This window comes from Lissotriton helveticus, chromosome 8 (assembly GCF_964261635.1).
Source record: "Lissotriton helveticus chromosome 8, aLisHel1.1, whole genome shotgun sequence".
Lineage (NCBI taxonomy): Eukaryota > Metazoa > Chordata > Amphibia > Caudata > Salamandridae > Lissotriton > Lissotriton helveticus.
In genome coordinates this window covers 1011260162-1011285159 of record NC_136069.1, presented here as the reverse complement: position 1 = coordinate 1011285159, position 24998 = coordinate 1011260162, and the positions used below count along the sequence as shown (strand labels likewise).

The 24998-nt window shown below is 46.7% G+C and overlaps 1 protein-coding gene across 1 annotated transcript in view; it reads left to right on the top strand.

Moving 5' to 3' along the window:
- Positions 1-24998, top strand: part of PHEX (phosphate regulating endopeptidase X-linked) — a 1501811-nt gene that overhangs the window by 362818 nt on the left and 1113995 nt on the right. The window lies entirely within an intron of this gene.

The following is a 24998-nucleotide window of genomic DNA, read 5'->3' as shown; positions in this document are numbered from 1 at the left end:
GATTTTGCCCCTGCTGGACAGAGTAACTTAACGTCCATCACCCCATCTTGGTGGTTCTCTTCAGTGTGCATAAATATTTGGTGAACAGCTGGCATTAGTTTTTGATGGCGGTCCACCAAACATGTCACATTTTTTGTTTTTCAAAAATAAACTCTCAAGTCGGAGTGTGTTATTGAAAAACAAACCACTAATGACTCTAGACCCTAGGAGTTTTCACCCAGGTGCAAAGGTCATTATTTTGTTTTCTGTCTCTCACTGCTAGGGTTTCCCTGCCAGTACGAACAGAAAGAAAAAACAGACCATCCACTCTAAATAGATGTGATGGCTTTACTCCAATAGCCTCTACTCTGTAGGCATGAGAGGTAGCTTTCTGCAGATGGAGCCAACAGGGCCTCTGTTGCTGGAAAGTTGACAGTCCTCCAGAACCCTAAATAGTGCAGGCAGTCTGTCAGTTTGGTGAGCAGGGTGCTCCGTGCAAGAGAGTATTCTGCCCACCATCTGTGACTGCTAAGAGAGCATCTTCTGGTCAGTCCTGCTGCCCTTAGATTCCCAGAGCAGGTTTCTGGGCACCAGGTCCTTTGTAAATCAGAGGTCCTTTCTCTTTTGTGTCCCTAATGCAGGTAAATTGTAGGTGAACCACTTGATACTTGGAGAGCAGTTTCAGGCCCGGGTGCCAATAGGATTCAGAGTTCCTAGAGTCCTTGTGTGAGACTTCTTCTAGTGGGAGTCAGAAGTTAGGATTCTTCTTCCAGGAGGGCCTTCATTTTCTGATGGAGTCTTCCCATATCAGCAATGTTCTGATGGGGTGCTGGTTGAGGTGCCACGTTTATCCTGGCAACTAGTCAGAGACTAGAGAAAACCTGCTGTTTTCTTCCACCTGTTTTGCAGTACTTCTTCGCCTTACTATAAAATGCCTCTTTGTCTTACTGTAAAAGTACTCCGGGTGCCCTGTTTAAGCACGAAAGGTCTAAGCTGCAGCTGGCAGGCTTGTCTTTTGCTTCTGGGCCACTCCCCTGCTGGACAAGGTCAAAACGTTTTACTTTGCAGCAAATGTCCCTGTTCTGCGATGTCTACTCAGATGTTTTGCCTGTTCTCAACCCTATATTTACTGTCTTTAGAACCCTGTACACTTTACCACTGTTAAACAGTAGCAAAGTGTATGTGCTTCCACACTAAAACCTGTGCTGTACCCCAGGATTCCCTAGTGAGTCTAATTAACCTCTCAATAGTGTAACGTCTCCCCAGCCCTGTAGCAGGCAAATAGATTACTCCTCACAGGAGTTGTTGTTAAGCGGTATTTTATTCCTCAACATTCACTTGCACACTGTGCATTACATAATACTTCCCATAACCTCATTGTAACAGCTCCCCTCATATGACGTAGTTCCTGTTCAGGATCTGTTCCAGAACCACGAGGGTCCTAGTGAGTATAACATCAATGTGCTACATCTCCCCTTTATAAAGTAAAAAGTGACAGACATCATCAAAAATCACATCTGCTCAATTAGTCAGTGAGTTGCTCGCACTTGTCTGCAGGCTTAGACGATCCGAGGTGATCAAGGTCCAACGCAACAGTGACACTGGTTCAGGTGCTTGAGCCAAACCTGCAGACGGGGTCGGCCCAAATGTTGGTTTAGTAGTCGACAGGTATTGAGGTGGATGTTTAAAGTGCGTTGTGTCCTGAGTGATAGATTTTCCAGGATAATGTGCTGTCACCATGTGGGGAAACAACCTTAATAACGAATTCCTAACAACGAGTGGGCTTAACAACGAATCCTAAACAACGACCTGTACATGAACCACAACATCCTCAACCACTATTTGACCTGAACCACGACCTCCTTAGATGTTGTAAGAACCATTTGCCAAACTATTCCCCATTCCAATTGTTGATAGGCTGGAATCCCATTTTGCGCACACCATTGCCGAATTGGAAATTCCAATAAACTTGGAATGAGGTCCTCGTTGCACATTTCACTTCCACGAGTCCCCACGCAACCTCCCTATTTTTGTGCATTTTTACGCCACATGACATTCAAAATGATTTGTAATATAAATAGCATAATTGCACTTTCACATATTTTAACAACAGCTTTAGTGAGGCACTACAGATTTGCAAATATATACATGTGGAGCTCCTGTATCAAGTGAATAATCAGAGCGCCACAGAAGAATAGCATGGCCGTGGAGTTTGACACATTTTTATCTTCATGCCTTTCAATGAAGTCAGCTGGTACATAAAAGGTTATCACCTAGGAAAGATATTTTCAAAAGCACAAGTAAAACATGCAAGCAAGTCAACCTAAACCTATTAATATTTTTAAAAAATCCAGTGAGTATAATTTCACTTTCATTGAACCCATTTCATATGAGCAACCTGCTTGGGGAAGAAAAATTAAAGCCACCACAGTCATATAACGTAATATTTTTTTATTTTGTTAAATGTTCAAAACATGCATTGTTTTAAACGTAGTGGTGGATTCGGATTATATGTCAATAGATTCATTCTCGTGGTTCATTAAGTCGTGGTTCAAAACAGAGTGGTTTGGCATTGGTTGTTGTTTAGCCTTCGTTGTTTAGGCACTCGTTATGTAATTGGTAGTTGTTTAATCATATACTCCTCCATGTGTCCCTTGCACACCACGACCTGAATGGGGTCAGTGGCAAAAGGAGTGTCCGTTTTCCACTTTTGTCTCAGTTTGACCAGTAACCAGTCTATTCTGTCAAAGATTGTCTCCTAGGCAGGCGGTGCTGATCTCCATACTTTTTCATCTTTTTTTTCGGAGTCACGTCAGTGTCTCAAAGGTTATCAATATTCACTGATCAATCCAGGGTCCATTGAGGTAGTTTTGTTCTGATGGCTCTCCCAAATAGCAAGGTCACCAGTTGGACTCTCACCAGTTGTTGAGTGAGGAGTTGATCTATAGGTCCATATGGCCTGGTACATGGTTTGGTTCAGATTGATTTCCTTCATGGATGCTTGTTGAATGAGATGCCTATGAATCGTTCAACTACACCATTGGCTTGGGGCCAGAGAGGTGAACTCTTTTGGTGTCTGATGTTGAGTAGGACAAGAAATTATTTTAACTCCTTGCTATTAAAGGGCAGAGCCTTGTTAGATTTGCTGATCCTGGGGTTACCACGTGGAAAAGATGTAATTCATCCATTCTATGACTTTGTCAGGGGTTGTCAAAAACCTGGTTTCCACCAAAGGAAAATAAGAATATTCATTGATGACAACCATGAGATGGTGTCCATTTCCTAAAAGCCCAAATAAGTTAACTGGAACTCTTTCCCAGGCATAGGCAGGAAGGTCAGACATTGTCAGTGGGTGCTGTGCCACCTTGGGGGACAAACGATTGCAAATGTGGCACGCTTTCAGCTCTTTCTAGAATTGCTCATTTAGTTGAGAGAACCACACTCGATCTCTTAAGGCTCTTTTGGAGGCTACAGTCCCATGATGTCCTTCATGGGCCAGCAGCTCGATGACCCTCTGCCTTAGGCTGTCAGATATGACAATTCTTGAGCCTTTTAATAATAAGCCTTCCTGGGTAATTACTAGCTCTAACTGTACATTTGTGGACTTCTGGAATTCAGCATCATTGGCAAAGGGCCGGGTACTTTTTCTCCATGATTGCTTTGTAATGAGTTAGTTGATAATGATCAGGTCTTTGTCTGTGTTGGTGGCAGCAATGATTTGTTCCACTGACAGAGCTGCTGGTGTGCTGGACATCACAATAAAATTGAGATATTCCTCAGCCTTCCTAGAAATTGAACTATGACAATGTAGCAGCACTCATAAAAAGTAGTATGCTGGGTTTTATTCCTTCACAGGTGTCGTGTAGTTCCTAAAAATATATAGGATCTGCACGTTTGTTGGTCAACATAAACTAAGGGTTTGGTGACTAGACTGAATCCGGACACCCCCACCGGATATGTCAGCAGATAGACCAGCTAGCTCACAGTGCCACTATAGGCCCTCGAACCCTAATAAGGAGGAAATAGTTTCTGGCAACCATTGAACATGACAGACGTGATTCTCCAGGGATCGTGGACCAGTACAGTAATTTTCGCTCAGTCAATCGTGCTCACTTAGTGAGATACACAGAATAAACATTGGGGATGTTTTCAATAACTATTTATTGAACCAGTGCCATTCTAGTATAAAACATATTTGCTGCGACAATCAATAGACAGAAGCAAATGTGAAAGATTACAAGCACTGACAGAGTAAACAGTAGATACATTTCTACCATGGTGTTAAACAATGAATATATGCAGGCATATATAAGAACAGTAATTTTATCACACTTCTACTATGCATACCCCACCTAATTGTACCTTAATTTACCAGGCATATATGTGGGTGTGATGCCAAGAATCCCGTAGAGAAGAGCTTGCCCCATTACCTGATGGGAGAGAATGAAGGAGCCCATCTTGGTCACAAGTTAGACACCCCGCAAGGGATGTCACACCGCTGCATGTTGAAGCCTCAGCGTGCAGGGTCTGCGTAGAAGTGTCTCCTCTCTGTACCTAATGAAGGTGTGGTTATTTTACACCAGGACGTAGCCTTGGAGGTTTTACCTAAATTGAAATGTTATGATTGTGATTATGTAAATGAACCTAAATCAATAATCGCAATTATGCAAAATAGTCCATGGTTGATGATAGCGATGACTTTTGTACAGAGTATGTAAATCCTGTTATGTGCGTCATGTGCAAGGGATTAAGATATGATTGTAGTAATCTTCATGCATTTTAACCACTTGGCTGCTAAGGGGTGTGGGAGTGGGTCCATTGACTTTCCATTGAAATCAATGGAAACTCCATGACGAGTTACCCTTGTCATTAGCACTGAAGGGGTTAAATGAGGCAAGTTTCAGAGAAACAAATCAACATTTGTTCAGCACGTAACTGGGTAAAAGTTCATTGCTAGAACCGTTATTCAGGGAGAGGTAGTGTATTGTAGTTCCTATATTCCCAATAGGCTTTGCGCATTGGAATAACATATCCTATAGATTTTACGTAGGACTTATGTCTACTAGGTCTCTATTGACTATATTAGACTTAATTGTGAGTGCCAGCTAGGTCAGAGGTCACTAGAAACTTTCTCGAATAAACAAGAAGGGTTTAGTTTCTGACAACTGCATAAACATGACAACTTTGTTTCCCCAAGAATAAAACTGATCTTCAGAGTTGTGGAAACAATAGATAGATATTTTACTCAGTCAAATCGTGCATGCTTCGTTTCATCAGAGGTGCAGAGAAATAGAGAGACAGGCGTTTTCAATAAAAGGGTTTATTGAACAGGCTTCTTTCTCAAGCAAGTAAAGTGAACTGATACAATCGTAATACTGGTTGCAAAGTATAATGCGTACAGTAAGAAGAGTATTATAAAATAATACTGTAAAAGCAGTGTATGGTTCCTAGACCATAGATAAATATATAGGAAACATCCTTTACAACGCAACTTTTACCACGCAGTGCTGTTACAACACAGGATTTACTACGCATACCATTACAACGCATTACACTGGGGGGCGCTCTAGGATAAGGAATAAGTTTAATTTACTATGCAACACCTTCCCTAGTGTCCACGGGGACTGGAGTTGGAATAGTAAATTAAACTATTCACTATCCAGCACCCCAAAGTGTAATGCGTTGTAATGGTATGCGTAGTAAAAACTGCGTTGTAACAGCATGCGTGGTAAAAGCATGCATTGTAACGTCATACATCCTAAATACATACATAATAACAAAGGCTAAAAGTACTCAATTGGTGCTTCTAAAATACGCCTACCCCAATGTACCTAACCTAAGTCTAGTACGCAGGGAGAAGTAAGTGAGGTGTAACATAGGTTTAGTTTTTCTTTGCCAAGAATCTAACCAAGATTTCTCTTAGGGTCTAATCAGCTCTGTACCTTGGTTTTAGAATGAAGGAGGTCTGGTATCTCTGTCTCGGGACTTGATTTCCCAACACCCCGCGAGGGGAGCTTGAAAACACTGGAGCTGGATTCTCAGCGAGAGAAAGGCAGCCTCTCTGTCAGTGTGTCAGCTGGAGGGTCGGCTTCCACCGGCACTTGCTGTAGCGAGCTGCGCCGGGCACCGTGTGTTTGCTAGGGCAAGTGTAGGCATATTTATACCTTGAAGGTGCCTTGTTTGATGTAAAGACGGACATAATAGCGTCATCAAAGAATCCCTAGGGAATAGTATTTCTTTGAAAACTCCATGATTTCTAGGGCAAATCAATATTCAAGCAAGGGGATGTCCCTGACTGCTGAAGCCGAGTTTTCCAAGAAATCGTTGTGGTTTTTTGGAACTAGTGGAAGTAGCCATGCCTGTATTTGGACTGGATGGGTTATGTCTAAGCAGGGGCATTATTTATATGCCTATATAAGGGCAATGTGAATTATACCTATATAAGGGCATGAATCGGTATATTACGCTTGGATCCTAAAATGCTACACAACAGTAGGAAACTGAAGGTGAAAGGTTACTTTACTACTTGGGCCTAGCTTAGGGAACATAACACAGGTTTGTATACAATCTCATAGTATACACAATGCAGCCTTAACCTCTACTACTCGATGCATGGGGGCATCTTTGCCTTCCAGTTTCCAAATATGATGAGCAATGCCTGGTAATCCTTGATGACAGTGAATCCTTTTCCATAGAAGAATACATTTAAAATGTTTGCAGGCCCACAGTACACAGGCCACTATGTGTCCCTAAACATTCGGAGGCCGTTGTGTTGAGCAAGAATCACCCCCAGCCCCATCAGACTCACATCAATTGTGATTTTGGTATGTAACTTGGGGTCAAAGTAGGCCATTTCAGTTGCATTCTCAAAGGCATGATTTATTTCTTTGAAACTCTGGTTACATTCGTGAGACCACTGAAAAGGGACCTTTTGCATTGTCAAGTCTCTCCAAGGGCCGTATACAAGTCAACAGCAATGAGGGAAATACTCAGTATGCACTGGTGAGATATTTGATGGTAGTTTAATGGAATCTTTCTTAGTTGTGGTGCTCCACTTCCTATGGTCCACCGTTAAGACCAATGACACAACAACAAGAAAAATGGAAATGGAAGGAGCGTCAATGTACAAAATTAATAAATCAAATGTTAAAGTCCATATAAGTTTCTTTCTTCTTTATTCTTCAATTTTTAAATTTTTTCATTGAGCCAATACAAAAGAGTTTCAGGAAGTCAACGTTCAAATTCCAACAAAAATATTCTCTGATGCTTGAATCCAATCAATGTAAAAAGTATTCCATTCAGATAATTTGTTCCACAAAAACAACTTTTGTTATACGCAGCCAACGCGTTTTGTCCTCCTTAGGACATCATCAGGGCTGCAAAGTAAAAAACAAAAAAAATGTCACGATCCATATTTACAAAATAGAAGTAAAAAAAAGTAATCTTCATTTGTATGCAACACTATAAACCATATTCAAATGCCCCTATTAGTCCTGCCTATATAACAATCTACAAGTACATAGCATCCACCCACTTCTTCAACATCATGTGTTCACATCTATTATACAATTTCTTCATTGTACTCTTCAGTCAGATATGGACGTACCTCATTATAGTATAACTTTAGAATGTTGTGTTGTATCCTACTTCATCAATACTCGTTGCTTATTCGTCACCCTAGAACAATCAGAACAGAGCCAGTGTTCAGAAAATGGCCTCTTTCACCCTTTTATAAAGTCCTAATCATACTTTATTGTGCCCCAGTGATCTGCCTATCTTATTTCGTCCCAAACACAGCCCCTTAATTAAACACAATTGTCAAACAATTTTGATTACCATACTTCATATTCTGTTAACCCACCCAAGCATCCCATTGAAATTGGGCCAAGCTCTTCACTATACTGATTGTTTCTGTGTCAAAGTAACTCTCCTTCTTCTATCCTTTGAAATACTGTATTTAAGAATAAATAGTAACACTTACAACAACAGATTTCCATCCTTTAGACAGGAAATTCTTTCAAACAGAAGTTCTTCTCCTTCCAAGCTCCATACACTTGAATCCTGAGTACAATCACACAAAGTATTAATCTGCCAAAATAAAGCCCATGATAATTTTGCTATTATGGTGACAAAGCTGATCTCTTAAATGATTAATTACTAAGATAAATTATTCTATTTCCCATTTTGAAATAAACCAAATTAATCACTTACAATTATCAAACCCTATGGTTCCAAAACAAGATGTTTCTCTGCCCAAATTCCATGTATTATAATCCTGAGCACGAAGGCTCAATATTTATCTGTGAAGACAAATTGGAAAACGGCATCAGAATTTAAGCACCCATTTTCAAAACACTTCTTCTGAACCAGATCAAATGATACCCCTCTATCAGCACCTTACCTTCAAATCTCAATCTATCTACTGGCTCAAATTCCAGCCGTCTCTGTCAGCGGGTCCCGATAAATCTGCTGCGATTATTAGTCCGCGCTGCTATCTCTTTTAAACATTCAAAAAACCAATCGGCTTCCTGCCCTTCAAGCTTCAATTAACTCCACTGCGCGTCCGTCTCTGGTCCACATTCGTAATAACCAATCATACACGCATCGAACAACCAATCAACAGGTTGGTTTCCTTCTCAGCCTGTTCCTTCCAAAGTCCGCTGCCTGGTTTCCGACAATGCTCAGCGTCAACAAACGGAAGTGCCAGCAAGGGCCAATCATCATCAGCTTCTTGCACAATCAACTCTTTGCCGATATATCTTCGGTATAAATTCTGTATTGTAAACTGTTGGACAATCCCTAAATTGAATAACAAAAAACCCGCACACCTAATGTCGCCGTGCCTTATCAAACAGCTCTTGTCAAAAATATAAAAACATAACATGACCCAATTTACGGAGCTGTGTTCTCCCAATTACCTAACATACCCATAATCCACTGACAACCACAATGCACTGAAATGGTAATAACGTTACCCAATTGCGGGGCTGTGCTTTTCCTTTTCCTAACAGTCTTGTTATCACCAAGGTCAAAATCAACAAACCATACAAAAATCCACTGTTTGCCGATATATATTCAGCATTTATTGTGCAAGAGCTCTTATTCAAAATAAATACGTATACATGACATTTCTCAATCCCTGAGCTGCGCCCTCCCGTTCATTGTCTTAACCTTTCTACAAAGCTAACTACACAAACCAGATATAATCATAGCATGCCTCAACTGTGGAGCTATGATCCTTCTGTTTCCTAACTTGCTTATTATCATAAAAAATCATCTGACCTCATTCAATATATACCGGTCATAATGACCATAGCCCAAATGCAGTATATATATAAACCTTTTCGCCAACGCTAAATTTATACCTCATATTTTAGTTCAAGAACAATATTTAAAATAAGTAGTTAGTCCTAACATAACACTGTTGCGGAGCTAGGACCCCATATTTCCTAATACGCCCGTCAGCACATGGGTCCTCTGCCCTCATTCCACTGTTTGTCAGTCAAAATCAATTAAAAATCTCTAAGAAATATCACAGTCCTACCCAAATGCCACACATTACAGTACTGATTGTCCCACACAATATATGTATTATTTATGTAAACAATGATTTGCACCCAACTACCAATTGATGCACAACATAGCTATTGCCAATTATCTATTCCGATGCCAATTCAAAATAAAATATCCCTCAAATCTGATTGAAGAGTATGAAGTATCCTGTAAGTTATATAACATCACATCAACTACTGAACCCAACCTTTACAAAATACTTCGTTATTTAAAAGACCAGTCCCAAACATATCTTGAACCTTCCCAAATTGTGTTCAAAACCTCCGCATTACTACAAAAAGTAATAGAGTTCCAAATCGCTATTCAGACTCCCTGTCACAGTTTTGCATTTGCTTAGCCATCTGGCTTACTGTTGCCTGATACTAAACTCCTAGTGACCCCCTCTTTTTGTAGGCACAACCTTTTGTATGCCATGAAACTTAATATTAACCTGTGTCCTATGAATTTCTTTAAGATGCTGGTATAATGGTGATCTAGTATTCATAAAGGCCCGTTTGTGTTCTTGAATTCTTAGTTTTAACATTCGTTTAGTGCTGCCAATGTATACTTTTTTGCACTCACATATAATCGCATAAATTACCCCAGTACTATTACAGTTGATAAAATCTTTGATGATGTACTTTCGATTAGTATTATAGGAAAAATCCTTCATTCCATTGATTCCTGAGTCACAAACACTGCAGGCTCCACAGACAAAAAATCCATTGGGGGGCTTGGTTAGACAACTGGAGTCTCCTGTTTTTATCAGGTCTATATAATTCCTAGTAACCACATCCTTAATGGCTGAACTCCTCTTAAAAATCACTCCTGGTTTGTCACTAATGCTTGGTAATCATTGATGACAGTGAGTCCTTTTCCATAGAAGAATACATTAAAATGTTGGCAGGCCCACAGTACACAGGCCATTATGTGTCCCTAAACATTCAGAGGCCGTTATGTTGAGCAAGAATCACCCCCAGCCCCATCAGACTCACATGAATTGTGATTTCGGTATGTAACTTGGGGTCAAAGTAGGCCATTCAGTTGCATTCTAAATGGCATGATTTAATTTCTTTGAAACTCTGGTTACATTGGGGAGACCACTAAAAAGGGACATTTTGCATTGTCAAGTCTCTCCAAGGGCCACTCACTTTAGCAAAGTTGTGAATGTATCTTGAACACCAAATGGCCATGCCTAGTAAGGTTCAGAGCAGGCAACATCCTGGGAGGAGTGGGCAAGTGGATGACAGTGCTTGCATCTTGTTGGGGTCTGGATTAATTCCGTCATCAGAAAATATGTCCCCAAAAAACGTAAGTTTGGTTTTGTGGAACTCACACTTTGCTGCATGCAGAGTCAGACTTGCATCAACAAGTAACTTACACTCTTTGGTAATGCCTTTGTCGTGTTCCTTCGGTGTTCTCCCAAAAGCCAGTATGTTGTCACTGTAATTGAAAGGTTGGATTACTCGGCGAATACCATCCTAAAAATATTTCAGCAGCTGAAGATACTCCAAAATCGTATAACATCAATATGCTTCATATAGGTCCATTGTAATGAGTATCTTAACTGCACCTATGACATGGAAAGTCCAATGTCATATTTTGCCTGCAGTTTGTATATACATCCCATACATATAGGGCAAAAATCTATGCCTCCACCACTGTGCTCTGGCTGGACTGCACTTTACATGCACTGCAGTGACACATGGCTGGAAAAATGCCTTTGCTAATTAGAAAAAGCTTATTTTTTTTATATTCACTAGTCAGCACTTAAAGTGTGCATTGTAAACCCACAGTGCAGAGTGCTAATAAAAGGGCATGCCACATATTATCGGTAATGTGCGTTCACAGTGAAGTAAAACGCAATAGCTATTTCACTTTGTAAGCCTGGCCTCAGATCTCTCCAAAAGACCTCGGTGAGAATAAAATCTTTATTTTAGCCCTTTCCTTAGGAAAGGGCTAAATAAAGACTTCAATGGTATTCCTTAGTTTCTAAATTCTGACCTAACAGTGAATTCAGATTTTTGATAACTTAAGTAGAAAAGTAACTTTGTAAAAATTCACTTTAGGCAGTCTGAGTCAGAACTGGCATAAAACCTGTTCTGCAATCATCACATTTACACAGGTGGAATAAACATCTTTGGCTGGGAGAGGTAATGACTGTGTCTTAGAGGGGAGTAAACATCTGTTTGCACTGAATGGGGCTTATAACTGATCCACTAATTACACGCTCTCCATATGTTTGCCTGCATGATTTTCGACAGATTAAACCATCCACAAATTGTGCAAGCAAACTACAAATGCCAGGTTTGCACATTTCTGAACTGAAAAAAACATCCTATTATCTCCTATTTCAAGGTAGGGTAAATACTGAACCCACAGTGTCTTTATTTAGTGAGAGAATAGTTACCACTTGGGGTTGCTCAGGAGGAGGATTGAGCAGTGGCCTTAATATTCTTAAATTAGAGAGATTGATTTGTCTGAAAAGGCATGGTCACAAACCTCTTGCTAATCTAGGGTCCTATTATGATGGCGGACGGACTTGCGTCCGTCCGCCACCCCTGAGTAAGAGGGACCGTCCGCATGGGCAGCGGCGGTCCCTCCATGGCAATTAGGATGTGACCGCCACCCTGGAGGTCACATCCTGTATTTTTTACATTGCGGCGGGTGCTGCTTGAAGCAACACCCGCCGCAATGTAAAAAATGAAAGCAGTGCATTTGCATGCACAAAGCAGCAGGCACCACACGGTGCCTGCTGCTTCGTGCACGCAAAGGCAGGGGGGTACCATAGGTACCCCCCATGTGCACCCCCCACCCCCCCCTTCACCCAGGGGGCCCGCAACGAGCCCCCGAAGTGAATGTCCGTATGCTTTTCCACGGCGGAAAAGCCGCCGCGGAAAAGCATGTGATTCCCTCCATCCTAATATGGCTGGCGGTGTCTGATAGACACCGCCAGCCATGTTAGTGCTTTTCTGCCGCGGCCGGAAGGCGATCGCGGCGGAAAAGCTGCGGACGGAATTCAAGACCCACCAGCCATCCTAATTTGGCGGTGGGTCTTTGGAGGTTCCGCAGCGGTTTTCCCGCATCCTCCGGGCCAGCGCTGGCTTCCGCCGGCTCGGAAGATGCGGGAAAACCGCGATCATAATCGGCCCCTTAGTTTGAAACCCCAATGCCTGATGCATTTGCTAAGGTTACAAATGGGGGTGGGGTCGCACACTACTCACACACCGGCGGTGTCGCCCCTAAGGACTCTGGTCAATGTAGTAAAGTGTTCTCGATGCATTATCTGTCGATCTTCTGCTATCTTCGCTGTCTTTGCCATCCCATGACACGTGTTTCGGGGTATCACCCCTCGTCAGCAGGGATAGGCTGTGTACTGGGGTTGCCGATGGCTGCCAATATCTGCCAGGTATAGTACCACTCAGGCGCGTAGGTGCGGGATCCCAGGCTCGTCAGCCCACTGCTCATGGGAGCTTTAAAGTTATAAATGGGGGTGGGGTCGCACACTACTCACACACCGGCGGTGTCGCCCCTAAGGACTCTGGTCAATGTAGTAAAGTGTTTGCGATGCATCATCTTTCGATCTTCTGCTATCTTCGCTGTCTTCGCCATCCTTGGACACGTGTTTCGGGGTATCACCCCTCGTCAGCAGGGATAGGCTGTGTACTGGGGTTGTCGATGGCTGCCAATATCTGCCAGGTATAGTACCACTCAGGCGCGTAGGTGCAGGATCCCAGGCTCGTCAGCCCATTGCTCACGGGAGCTTTAAAGTTACAAATGGAGGTGGGGTCGCACACTACTCACACACCGGCGGTGTCGCCCCTAAGGACTCTGGTCAATGTAGTAAAGTGTTTGCGATGCATCATCTTTCGATCTTCTGCTATCTTCGCTGTCTTCGCCATCCTTGGACACGTGTTTCGGGGTATCACCCCTCGTCAGCAGGGATAGGCTGTGTACTGGGGTTGTCGATGGCTGCCAATATCTGCCAGGTATAGTACCACTCAGGCGCGTAGGTGCAGGATCCCAGGCTCGTCAGCCCATTGCTCACGGGAGCTTTAAAGTTACAAATGGAGGTGGGGTCGCACACTACTCACACACCGGCGGTGTCGCCCCTAAGGACTCTGGTCAATGTAGTAAAGTGTTCGCGATGCATCATCTTTCGATCTTCTGCTATCTTCGCTGTCTTCGCCATCCCTGGACACGTGTTTCGGGGTATCAGCCCTCGTCAGCAGGGATAGGCTGTGTACTGGGGTTGCCGATGGCTGCCAATATCTGCCAGGTATAGTACCACTCAGGCGCGTAGGTGCGGGATCCCAGGCTCGTCAGCTCACTGCTCACGGGAGCTTTAAAGTTACAAATGGGGGTGGGGTCGCACACTACTCACACACCGGCGGTGTCGCCCCTAAGGACTCTGGTCAATGTAGTAAAGTGTTCGCGATGCATCATCTTTCGATCTTCTACTATCTTCGCTGTCTTCGCCATCCCCGGACACGTGTTTCGGGATATCACCCCTCGTCAGCAGGGATAGGCTGTGTACTGGGGTTGCCGATGGCTGCCAATATCTGCCAGGTATAGTACCAGTCAGGTGCGTAGGTGCGGGATCCCAGGCTCGTCAGCCGACTGCTCACGGGAGCTTTAAAGTTACAAATGGGGTGGGGTCGCACACTAATCACACACCAGCGGTGTCGCCCCTAAGGACTCTGGTCAATGTAGTAAAGTGTTCGCGATGCATCATCCTTCGATCTTCTGCTATCTTCGCTGTCTTCGCCATCCCTGGGCACGTGTTTCGGGGTATCACCCCTCGTCAGCAGGGATAGGCTGTGTACTGGGGTTGCCGATGGCTGCCAATATCTGCCAGGTATAGTACCACTCAGGCGCGTAGGTGCGGGATCCCAGGCTCGTCAGCCCACTGCTCACGGGAGCTTTAAAGTTACAAATGGGGGTGGGGTCGCACACTACTCACACACCGGCGGTGTCGCCCCTAAGGACTCTGGTCAATGTAGTAAAGTGTTCGCGATGCATCATCTTTCGATCTTCTGCTATCTTCGCTGTCTTCGCCATCCCTGGGCATGTGTTTCGGGGTATCACCCCTCGTCAGCAGGGATAGGCTGTGTACTGGGGTTGCCGATGGCTGCCAATATCTGCCAGGTATAGTACCACTCAGGCGCGTAGGTGCGGGATCCCAGGCTCGTCAGCCCACTGCTCACGGGAGCTTTAAAGTTACAAATGGGGGTGGGGTCGCACACTACTCACACACCGGCGGTGTCGCCTCTAAGGACTCTGGTCAATGTAGTAAAGTGTTCGCGATGCACCATCTTTCGATCTTCTGCTATCTTCGCTGTCTTCGCCATCCCTGGACACGTGTTTCGGGGTATCACCCCCTCATCAGCAGGGATAGGCTGTGTACTGGGGTTGCCGATGACTGCCAATATCTCCCAGGTATAGTACCACTCAGGTGCATAGGTGTGGGATCCCAGGCTCGTCAGCCCACTGCTCACGGGAGCTTTAAAGTTACAAATGGGGGTGGGGTCGCTCACTACTCACACACCGGCGGTGTCGCCCCTAAGGACTCTGGTCAATGTAGTAAAGTGTTCGCGATGCATCATCTTTCGATCTTCTGCTATCTTCGCTTTCTTCGCCATCCCTGGACACGTGTTTCGGGGTATCACCCCTCGTCAGCAGGGATAGACTGTGCACTGGGGTTGCCGATGGCTGCCAATATCTGCCAGGTATAGTACCACTCAGGCGCGTAGGCGCGGGATCCCAGGCTCGTCAGCCCACTGCTCACGGGAGCTTTAAAGTTACAAATGGTGGTGGGGTCGCACACTACTCACACAAAGGCGGTGTCGCCCCTAAGGACTCTGGTCAATGTAGTAAAGTGTTCGCGATGCATCATCTTTCGATCTTCTGCTATCTTCGCTGTCTTCGCCATCCCTGGACACGTGTTTCGGGGTATCACCCCTCGTCAGCAGGGATAGGCTGTGTACTGGGGTTTCCGATGGCTGCCAATATCTGCCAGGTATGGCAGCCACCGCAACCCCAGAACACGGCCTATCCCTGCTGACGAGGGGTGATACCCCGAAACACGTGTCCAGGGATGGCGAAGATAGCGAAGATAGCAGATAATCGAAAGAAGATGCATCGCGGAACACGTAACTACATTGACCACAGTCCTTAGGGGCGATACCGCTGGTGTGTGAGTAGTGTGCGACCCCACCCCCAATTGTAATGTTAAAGCTCCCTCGAGCAGTTGGCTGACGAGCCTGGGACCCCGCACCTGCGCGCCTGAGTGGTACTAAACCTGGCAGATATTTGGCAGCCACCAGCAACCCCAGAACACGGCCTATCCCTGCTGACGAGGGGTGATACCCCGAAACACATGTCCAGGGATGGCGAAGATAGCAGATAATCGAAAGAAGATGCATCGCGGAACACGTAACTACATTGACCACAGTCCTTAGGGGCGATACTGCTGGTGTGTGAGTAGTGTGCGACCCCACCCCCAATTCTAATGTTAAAGCTCCCTCGAGCAGTTGGCTGACGAGCCTGGGACCCTGCACCTGCGCGCCTGAGTGGTACTAAACCTGGCAGATATTTGGCAGCCACCGGCAACCCCAGAACACGGCCTATCCCTGCTGACGAGGGGTGATACCCCGAAACACGTGTCCAGGGATGGCGAAGATAGCGAAGATAGCAGATAATCGAAAGAAGATGCATCGCGGAACACGTAACTACATTGACCACAGTCCTTAGGGGCGATACCGCTGGTGTGTGAGTAGTGTGCGACCCCACCCCCAATTGTAATGTTAAAGCTCCCTCGAGCAGTTGGCTGACGAGCCTGGTACCCCGCACCTGCGCGCCTGAGAGGTACTAAACCTGGCAGATATTTGGCAGCCACCAGCAACCCCAGAACACGGCCTATCCCTGCTGACGAGGGGTGATACCCCGAAACACGTGTCCAGGGATGGCGAAGATAGCAGATAATCGAAAGAAGATGCATCGCGGAACACGTAACTACATTGACCACAGTCCTTAGGGGCGATACCGCTGGTGTGTGAGTAGTGTGCGACCCCACCCCCAATTGTAATGTTAAAGCTCCCTCGAGCAGTTGGCTGACGAGCCTGGGACCCCGCACCTGCGCGCCTGAGTGGTACTAAACCTGGCAGATATTTGGCAGCCACCGGCAACCCCAGAACACGGCCTATCCCTGCTGACGAGGGGTGATACCCCGAAACACGTGTCCAGGGATGGCGAAGATAGCAGATAATCGAAAGAAGATGCTTCGCGGAACACGTAACTACATTGACCACAGTCCTTAGGGGCGATACCGCTGGTGTGTGAGTAGTGTGCGACCCCACCCCCAATTGTAATGTTAAAGCTCCCTCGAGCAGTTGGCTGACGAGCCTGGGACCCCGCACCTGCGCGCCTGAGTGGTACTAAACCTGGCAGATATTTGACAGCCACCGGCAACCCCAGAACATGGCCTATCCCTGCTGACGAGGGGTGATACCCCGAAACAGGTGTCCAGGGATGGCGAAGATAGTGAAGATAGCAGATAATCGAAAGAAGATGCATCGCGGAACACGTAACTACATTGACCACAGTCCTTAGGGGCGATACCGCTGGTGTGTGAGTAGTGTGCGACCCCACCCCCAATTGTAATGTTAAAGCTCCCTCGAGCAGTTGGCTAACGAGCCTGGGACCCCGCACCTGCGCGCCTGAGTGGTACTAAACCTGGCAGATATTTGGCAGCCACCAGCAACCCCAGAACACGGCCTATCCCTGCTGACGAGGGGTGATACCCCGAAACACGTGTCCAGGGATGGCGAAGATAGCGAAGACAGCAGATAATCGAAAGAAGATGCATCGCGGAACACGTAACTACATTGACCACAGTCCTTAGGGGCGATACCGCTGGTGTGTGAGTAGTGTGCGACCCCACCCCCAATTGTAATGTTAAAGCTCCCTCGAGCAGTTGGCTGACGAGCCTGGGACCCCGCACCTGCGCGCCTGAGTGGTACTAAACCTGGCAGATATTTGGCAGCCACCGGCATCCCCAGAACACGGCCTATCCCTGCTGACGAGGGGTGATACCCCGAAACACGTGTCCAGGGATGGCGAAGATAGCGAAGATAGCAGATAATCGAAAGAAGATGCATCGCGGAACACGTAACTACATTGACCACAGTCCTTAGGGGCGATACCGCTGGTGTGTGAGTAGTGTGCGACCCCACCCCCAATTGTAATGTTAAAGCTCCCTCGAGCAGTTGGCTGACGAGCCTGGGACCCCGCACCTGCGCGCCTGAGTGGTACTAAACCTGGCAGATATTTGGCAGCCACCGGCAACCCCAGAACACGGCCTATCCCTGCTGACGAGGGGTGATACCCCGAAACACGTGTCCAGGGATGGCGAAGATAGCAGATAATCGAAAGAAGATGCATCGCGGAACACGTAACTACATTGACCACAGTCCTTAGGGGCGATACCGCTGGTGTGTGAGTAGTGTGCGACCCCACCCCCAATTGTAATGTTAAAGCTCCCTCGAGCAGTTGGCTGACGAGTCTGGGACCCCGCACCTGCGCGCCTGAGTGGTACTAAACCTGGCAGATATTTGGCAGCCACCGGCAACCCCAGAACACGGCCTATCCCTGCTGACGAGGGGTGATACCCCGAAACACGTGTCCAGGGATGGCGAAGATAGCAGATAATCGAAAGAAGATGCTTCGCGGAACACGTAACTACATTGACCACAGTCCTTAGGGGCGATACCGCTGGTGTGTGAGTAGTGTGCGACCCCACCCCCAATTGTAATGTTAAAGCTCCCTCGAGCAGTTGGCTGACGAGCCTGGGACCCCGCACCTGCGCGCCTGAGTGGTACTAAACCTGGCAGATATTTGGCAGCCACCGGCAACCCCAGAACACGGCCTATCCCTGCTGACGAGGGGTGATACCCCGAAACACGTGTCCAGGGATGGCGAAGATAGCGAAGACAGCAGATAATCGAAAGAAGATGCATCGCGGAACACGTAACTACATTGACCACAGTCCTTAGGGGCGATACCGCTGGTGTGTGAGTAGTGTGCGACCCCACCCCCAATTGTAATGTTAAAGCTCCCTCGAGCAGTTGGCTGACGAGCCTGGGACCCCGCACCTGCGCGCCTGAGTGGTACTAAACCTGGCAGATATTTGGCAGCCACCGGCAACCCCAGAACATGGCCTATCCCTGCTGACGAGGGGTGATACCCCGAAACAGGTGTCCAGGGATGGCGAAGATAGTGAAGATAGCAGATAATCGAAAGAAGATGCATCGCGGAACACGTAACTACATTGACCACAGTCCTTAGGGGCGATACCGCTGGTGTGTGAGTAGTGTGCGACCCCACCCCCAATTGTAATGTTAAAGCTCCCTCGAGCAGTTGGCTAACGAGCCTGGGACCCCGCACCTGCGCGCCTGAGTGGTACTAAACCTGGCAGATATTTGGCAGCCACCAGCAACCCCAGAACACGGCCTATCCCTGCTGACGAGGGGTGATACCCCGAAACACGTGTCCAGGGATGGCGAAGATAGCGAAGACAGCAGATAATCGAAAGAAGATGCATCGCGGAACACGTAACTACATTGACCACAGTCCTTAGGGGCGATACCGCTGGTGTGTGAGTAGTGTGCGACCCCACCCCCAATTGTAATGTTAAAGCTCCCTCGAGCAGTTGGCTGACGAGCCTGGGACCCCGCACCTGCGCGCCTGAGTGGTACTAAACCTGGCAGATATTTGGCAGCCACCGGCATCCCCAGAACACGGCCTATCCCTGCTGACGAGGGGTGATACCCCGAAACACGTGTCCAGGGATGGCGAAGATAGCGAAGATAGCAGATAATCGAAAGAAGATGCATCGCGGAACACGTAACTACATTGACCACAGTCCTTAGGGGCGATACCGCTGGTGTGTGAGTAGTGTGCGACCCCACCCCCAATTGTAATGTTAAAGCTCCCTCGAGCAGTTGGCTGACGAGCCTGGGACCCCGCACCTGCGCGCCTGAGTGGTACTAAACCTGGCAGATATTTGGCAGCCACCGGCAACCCCAGAACACGGCCTATCCCTGCTGACGAGGGGTGATACCCCGAAACACGTGTCCAGGGATGGCGAAGATAGCAGATAATCGAAAGAAGATGCATCGCGGAACACGTAACTACATTGACCACAGTCCTTAGGGGCGATACCGCTGGTGTGTGAGTAGTGTGCGACCCCACCCCCAATTGTAATGTTAAAGCTCCCTCGAGCAGTTGGCTGACGAGTCTGGGACCCCGCACCTGCGCGCCTGAGTGGTACTAAACCTGGCAGATAATTGGCAGCCACCGGCAACCCCAGAACACGGCCTATCCCTGCTGACGAGGGGTGATACCCCGAAACACGTGTCCAGGGATGGCGAAGATAGCAGATAATCGAAAGAAGATGCTTCGCGGAACACGTAACTACATTGACCACAGTCCTTAGGGGCGATACCGCTGGTGTGTGAGTAGTGTGCGACCCCACCCCCAATTGTAATGTTAAAGCTCCCTCGAGCAGTTGGCTGACGAGCCTGGGACCCCGCACCTGCGCGCCTGAGTGGTACTAAACCTGGCAGATATTTGGCAGCCACCGGCAACCCCAGAACACGGCCTATCCCTGCTGACGAGGGGTGATACCCCGAAACACGTGTCCAGGGATGGCGAAGATAGCGAAGACAGCAGATAATCGAAAGAAGATGCATCGCGGAACACGTAACTACATTGACCACAGTCCTTAGGGGCGATACCGCTGGTGTGTGAGTAGTGTGCGACCCCACCCCCAATTGTAATGTTAAAGCTCCCTCGAGCAGTTGGCTGACGAGCCCGGGACCCCGCACCTGCGCGCCTGAGTGGTACTAAACTTGGCAGATATTTGGCAGCCACCGACATCCCCAGAACACGGCCTATCCCTGCTGACGAGGGGTGATACCCCGAAACACGTGTCCAGGGATGGCGAAGATAGCGAAGATAGCAGATAATCGCAAGAAGATGCATCGCGGAACACGTAACTACATTGACCACAGTCCTTAGGGGCGATACCGCTGGTGTGTGAGTAGTGTTCGACCCCACCCCCAATTGTAATGTTAAAGTTCCCTTGAGCAGTTGGCTGACGAGCCTGGGACCCCGCACCTGCGCGCCTGAGTGGTACTAAACCTGGCAGATATTTGGCAGCCACCGGCAATCCCAGAACACGGCCTATCCCTGCTGACGAGGGGTGATACCCCGAAACACGTGTCCAGGGATGGCGAAGATAGCAGATAATCGAAAGAAGATGCATCGCGGAACACGTAACTACATTGACCACAGTCCTTAGGGGCGATACCACTGGTGTGTGAGTTGTGTGCGACCCCACCCCCAATTGTAATGTTAATGCTCCCTCGAGCAGTTGGCTGACGAGCCTGTGACCCCGCACCTGCGCGCCTGAGTGGTACTAAACCTGGCAGATATTTGGCAGCCACCGGCAACCCCAGAACACGGCCTATCCCTGCTGACGAGGGGTGATACCCCGAAACACGTGTCCAGGGATGGCGAAGATAGCGAAGATAGCAGATAATCGAAAGAAGATGCATCGCGGAACACGTAACTACATTGACCACAGTCCTTAGTGGTGTGTGAGTAGTGTGCGACCCCACCCCCAATTGTAGCATTTGCTAAGGTATTGCTGACTCTGATACAGCATACATAGGACATATGACATTGAGGCTCCATCAAATGCAAATCTCTTTCACTTATTAAATCTTCATAGATACAGAGCACAATTGCTTCTGATGTTCACTACAAATTACTTATTTCATAATACCAGTATAAACCAAATGCTGCTATATTTTCCCATCCACCTGCTATTTTCAGGACAAATTTGTTGACAGTTTGTTGGGAAGAAACTAGCCAGAACCAATAAAGCACATCTTCCAATGCAGGTGACTCTTTAAATTTGCATACATTCCTTTACAGAAATTACACAAAATGACTGAAAAAACATGCCACATTATGCTTTGATATGCAAATTCAGATCTGGTATTTTGTGCGATTTTAAAGCGTGAAATGTGTCTGTGTATAAATTTTGGATGCAAGGACGCATTATGCTAAAACAACCTGTGGCGGTTAGCACAGGTAAGAGCGGTGAGGCGAGACAAGGCGGGTTGGGGGTGGGGGGGTGGGGTGGGGGGGTGCGATTCAACAGACGATGGGCTAAGTAATCTATATATATAAAAACGAAAGTATGTCTGTCTGTCTGTCTGTGTGTCCTTTATGCATTACTACACCATTCACCCGATCACCATAAACCTTTGGGAAGTTGTTGAGTACACACCTACGAAGGTTTCTAGCATAAAATGTTTTTAAAAATTGCCCCCCAGGGCCCTCATAATCTTTCAAATACTGATGTACACACCAGATGGAAAAACAAAAAATCGTGTATCCACAAGCACTCGAATAAATAAATAGAATTAAAACAGCATTCATCCGATCGCCAGGAAACTTTGGGAAGTTGTTGAGTACACTCCCGCAAAGGTTTCTGGCATAACATTTTTTTAAATATCGGCCCACCAGGGCCCTCATAATCTTTCGAATACTGATGTGCGCACCAGACGGAAAAACAAAAAATCGTGTATCAACAAGCACCCGAGTAAATAAATAGAGTTAAAACGACACTTTGAAATGTTTGCCATATTAAAATGAATAGGTTTCAATAAAAATTACACAATGTAAATTGAATGTTATCATAACGAGTTTCTTTGAATTTCCTTTCTTCGGAGATCGCAGCAACGCGCGACGGGTAAGCTAGTAATAAATAAATAAACCACTTACTTTTGGCTTGCCGCATCGCCGAGTGCAAAGTGGTATTATTTATTTATTTAATATTACTTAGCCTATCTTCTGTTGAATTCCACCACCCCCACCCGCCTCGCCGTTCTTACCTGCGCAAGCCACTGCTGAAAACATCTGTTGCTTGCGTTTGGATTGTTTGTGTTGTTCCTGTGCTCATGTGATAGGGTTTTTACCCAAATGAAAATGCAGTTATACGACATGCGTAATTGTGTAATCTCAGGTATTTACTACTTTGCATAAAAGCCGTAGAATGCAATGCTGGATATTAATAAGATTATGCCTGCATAAATTAAATTCCTCCTGGGCTTATTTTTTATCCATTGGGTGCGGAGATATATAGGAACAGGGTATCTCAGTCTGCCCTTTAAAAAAACTCAGTATAGAGCCATTTTCGACTGTTTACAACCAGAATTACACCTGAAGGCTGAAAACATACACAGAAACACCCATCCTTCTCCACTCATTGCTCCCCTTCGTTTCTTTTACTGAGGTCCATCTATCCAGCGTCTGCGCAGCTTTTCGTCTTTGTATAAATGCAGTATGCTTCTTCTGGGGTTGCAATGATGTGCGCAGCTTTAAAACTATTGTATTGTATCACAGCATTTCTGTAGTGGTTTCCCACCTCTTTTCGAGCACAAAAGTACTTTCAAGACCATCGGGCGAAGAGTTCCAACTTCTTAAGTGCAGAGATTAGGGAAGGGTTTGAGTTGAGTGTTAGTGTTGTATGTGAGGCCTAGACAATATGCTTTGGACTTGACACTGCGGGATTTGAACGTGTCTTATGTGGGTTTTATAAAGAGTAAAGCGTGAGAATAGGTTTGCAACTTGTATATAAGGGTCACTTAGGCCCTGCTTTTGGGAAAATCAAGGAGTTTGTTTGCTTTTCTGAATTCTCAATGGTTGTTGATAACACTTATTTGTATGGGAGTGTGTTCTGTAGTCGGAAGCAGTTGACTATATTTTTTTAAAGGCTTGAGTAGTAGGAATAGTACCAGTCAATATCTGAGTTGTCTCCTTTAAATGAATAACCTGAGTTTGACATATGATATGGTTCACTCGGGCCATGGTTTGCCCAACGTGGATGCAGGGATCTTCTTTCAAGCTGTCAGAGACGTTTTAAGGCATGGGCAAAATGGGCAATTGCCCAGGGCGAGGGTTCTTACTTCTGTCTGTTTCTCTATTTCAACCTTTAACATATAATTCAATACTGTTTGGAATCACATGGATTAAATTAGAGGAACATGGGTCATAAAATTCAAAATTGTTCCGAACAGTGGCCCACATATATTTCTTGCCCGGGGCATCCAAAATCCTTAAAATGACACTGCAAACAGTAAAAATTGTATTTCTCTAAGAACACAGATAACGTTGTCCTATCATTTTAGGTTTTGGACTAGTCTGACTGCTGCATTCATTTTCCAGTGTGTACAGTATAGAAACTCTTTGTATAATTTAACCTTCATATCACTAGAGCTAGAGATGCCTTCGTCCTATGTGAGATGAGTAGATACTGTGAAGTACAGCGTAGAATGAGTCTCTTGTCACTTTTCCAATTTAGTATTGAAGAGAGCTTCCTATGGCCGTGAGGATAGGGCCCCCCAATTCAGGCCCCTGGAATGCCCACACGTGCGACGCAGGTTCAAGGTGGAAAAAGGTTCAATCCGCACTCGGGTTCCAAAGGTGAGGGGGCTAACGTGTGTGGGGGTTCACTCTGGGACACTCACCATCTGCATAGGGCCCCCCAATTCAGGCCCCGGGCATGCCCACACGTGCCACACTGGTTGAGGGTGAAAACAAGATTCAGTCCTTACTCGGGCTTCGAGGGTGAGGGGGTGGGGGCCAGCGGCGGCCCCCCCAGGGATCTCCTACCCCACCCCAGGCCTTAACCCAGGCCCTGCGCAACTGTCTGCCATCAGCAGATGAGTTCCTCATTCATTAATAATAAATCCTTCTAGGGTGCCTCTGCCATCATATCGCAACACAAAGTAATGGGTGCACCTGCCCCAGGTTGCGTCAGCTGGGGGATCACTCCGGCCAATCCGTCCTCATCATGGGGCTTATACCTCCAGTCAAGGGCTCCCAGGTCACCTCTTCTCTCTCGGATCTCGTCCGCAGGTCCTGGCGTCAAGAGCTCTCCGCAGCCCCGCCTTCCCTCTCCGAGAGGGTCCTGCCTTCTAGGGATATCTTCGGGTTCCAGTTCAGTCCTCCATGGCGCAGCAGGTGCCCTTCAGGGGCCTGTACGCACTACATTGGTTCTCATCTCCTGTCTCACCTCCTCAGCTCTCTTTTTATCCTGCGGGACCCATTCACTCCAGTCAGCTCAGTCCCGGGCCAGATCAGGGCACCGTCACAGCCCTAGGAGAGGTCAATCCAGCGGTGCACCACAGCCGAGGCCTCCTCCGGCCTCCGCACTCAGGGGGCTCTGCCTCGTCACTAGGCTGCCAGCCCGACCCTCGTTCAAACAGTCACTTCTGCGTCAGAAGATGAGTTTGCCGAGGTTGTAGAGACTTCACCTCCGCTGGTCGCCTTTGGCGCTTGCCTCGGGCCCTCCTATCTCCAGCAACAACAGGAGAAATAGCTGGCCTATGTGG